We start from the raw sequence: 3,325 nt of genomic DNA, 5'->3' as shown, positions 1-3,325 counted from the left end.
CTTCATCTATGTATTTTTGACATTCCGTAAAACGACTGTATTTTGTAAACTAACAACATGGAAGCCGAAAGAAGGGAAAAAATTGCGCACAGTTATTTGGAAAATCCATTGTGGTCTACATCTAGAGTAGCTAAACAGCTGAAATAGCCAATAAATACCGTATGGCGCGTTATCAAACGGTATAAGGAAATATTGACGACGATTCGGAAGCCTCAAGTTAATCATCAGAGTGGATCTGCCGACCGGAAACTGCGTGGTAAGATTTTGAAGACCATCAAGAGGAATCCCAATCTGTCGGACCGTGATTTGGCCAGAAAATTACGTGCTGCCCATAGTACCGTGAGGAGAATTCGACTCCGGGAAAGAATCAAGTCGTATCGAGCTAGCAAACAGCCAAACCGAACCATAAAACAGAATAGTGTGGCCAAAATCCGTGCTCGAAAGCTATACGACCGGCTGCTAACCAAGTTCGACGGGTGTCTTCTGATGGACGATGGAACCTATGTCAAGGCTGACTTCAGGTGAATGCCAGGTCAAAAATTTTACTTGGCAACGGCTCGGGGGAATGTTCCAAGCAAATTTAAATTTGTTTTTGCCGACAAATTTGCACGAAGATATATGTTTTAGTAGGGCATTTGCAACTGTGGCAGAAAAACGAAAGTTTTTATTACAAATAAGACAATGACGTCGGAACTGTACCAAAAGGAGTGGCTCCAAAAATGAATTTTGCCGTTCATTCGATCCCACCACCATCCCGTGATGTTTTGGCCAGATTTGGCAAGCTGTCATTACAGCAAAGTCGTTCAAGAATGGTATGCAGAGAAAAGGGACCAGTTTGTTCCGAAAACCCTTAACCCACCCAATTGCAGTTTCGCACTATTGAGAAATACTGGGCAATCATGAAAAGAAGACTCAAACAAGGCAAAGATAAAAGAAAAGTTGTCAAAGACATCAATCAAATGAAGACCTGGTGGAATAAGATCCCGATCAGGAGGCCATAACAAGATTATATCTGTTTTATAATACATTTTGATATTTTTAACATATTATGTTACAAATCGAAAATAAACTAATTAGGAAGCAAATTCAAGTTTGTAAAAGATTCAGATACAAGTAGCACATGAATTATGAATGAGCTATATAGATTCTACCACTAAGAATGACACATTTCGCTTTAATAACAAAATATGTTACTTGCAAATTACTTTTATAACAAAATATGTTACTCGCAGAACTTATTTTAATTACCATCATCATTTCAAAAGTATATTAAATACGTCACTTCACAGTTGCTAATACTTACCAATATATCTTTATTAGCTGTGTTATTTTTGGAATATCTTGAAATGTTGACAATTAACCTTTAACACAAATAAAATCATTATATGGTTTGTTATGAATCAGGTATTAATCAGATGCAGTTTAGTTATAATTTTTGATATTTTAACCACTTATGGAGGGCTAATTCATACCAACGGTTGTTATAATATGATCAAATATATCAAATTAATAACAACTGTTGTTAGAAAATTTGATAATAAAATAACAATATCTGTTATTATTTTGTTAGGTCCTCCTGATCGGGTAGCCAAAACGTTGGACGAAGAAAATGTGCGCCACCTAATGAGCCATATTACAGGAAAAGTTCGAGAATTCCTTCAAAACCATAACGGATAATTTTATCAGTATTTTTTCTTAAAAATATGAAGAAAATGCTACATTTGTATATGAAAATATCTTGAATTCAATAATGAATAACTGAAATACACGCAATTATTTTTGCTCCAATACTATCTGAAGCATACGAAAATGGTATAAAAATAACACGGAAAACATACAAAAAATATTCTAAACAAAGTAAAATTGCTTTGAAAAATAATACAAAGAATAAACAAAAAGAACTCTAAAGAAAAATGATACAAAAATGAAACGAACAAAAATTTTCGCTCAACTTTCTCAAAACGCACAAAACTATCGCAAAAATGACTACAAAATAATACAATTATCGTAATAACTATCGTAATAATACAAAAATGATGAAAAAGTAATAAAAAATATTACAAAAGATATAAAAAACAACAAACAATTTACAAAATCAACTCAAAAATGATATGACAAAAATTCAAATAGTATTTGCAAAAAGTGATACAAATGTGAAGCAAAAATAATACAAAAAATGACACAAAATAATACAGAAAAAAGTACAAATATAACAGGAATATATAGGAATGAAACATTTTTTAGCATTTTGCTTTCACTGTGTGCGAATTCTTACTGAGTTGACCTATTAATGGTGATTTTTTGGCAATTTGAAACTGATCTTGCGTTACTTTTTTTTGATTATGATTAAAGTTTTTATCCAGTCCGCTGTGGTTCAAAGGTATGGACTTTTACTATAGTTCGCCAAATATCTTTTCTTAGCTTCAACCACCCTACCAAAGTTTCACACATTTTAATCGACAGCATGCATTCCATATTGATTGATTGACAAGTCGGTTTCGAAAGCGAAATTACTTAAATCCATTAGAAATATTACATGTTGACTTCAGGAACTGTTTCGATTGTGAAACACCACGTTTCCACCTGCCACCGTACATCACGTTCCGAAATAGACACGTGCCGGGGTCCTAAACTCCGCCGCACACCAAAACGGGCCAGCCAAAGTACGGTTGAACAATAAAACTACACAACAATACCGTGTTTTAACTTCTTCTTCTTCTCCATGCTTTCCAAACACAACTTATCGTCTTTATTTTTTGCTTCTTTTCGGATGTCCCTCGTGTTATTTCAGGAAACATAAAATCATAAACATCCTCCTCCGTAGGGCCATTAATTTGACGTGAGCTGATCGCTTCTCACAAGGATAACGCACACCGGTCGTGTATACCTACTGCTATATAAGTGGAGCAGCAAAGGCAGTCGCAGTTGTCTTTCAGCTCAAGAAAAACGTCAACATAATTTCCCAGAGACGACACGCGTCTGCAGACGAAAATATCTCAGAATAACACTTCCTTCAGCAGGGGTGACATTCGTCAGTGACGAATGCCAGCTTAAGTACCGACCGGCAAGAGTTATAGTCGGTCGCAAAAGAATTAAAACTGTTTCGGGATACTCCCTTGGTATACGATAAATGCCAAGGACGAATGGAGAAAGTTTTGCATTCAGCGTTTGTGATAACTATCCAAGTCGGTTAGATCAGAGTTTATGTTTGCATCTCTCAAGCAGCAGCTTGTGAGACGCAAATTGCGCTACAACTTTGAATATTAAATTACATGCACAGCGTGAATCAGATCAAAGTATTTTTAATTTAAAAATTGTCGCCATT

Source organism: Sabethes cyaneus, chromosome 3 (genome assembly GCF_943734655.1).
Source record: "Sabethes cyaneus chromosome 3, idSabCyanKW18_F2, whole genome shotgun sequence".
Taxonomy (NCBI): Eukaryota; Metazoa; Arthropoda; class Insecta; order Diptera; family Culicidae; genus Sabethes; species Sabethes cyaneus.
The sequence above is the reverse complement of the archived record's forward strand: the minus strand, read 5'-3'. Positions refer to the sequence as shown.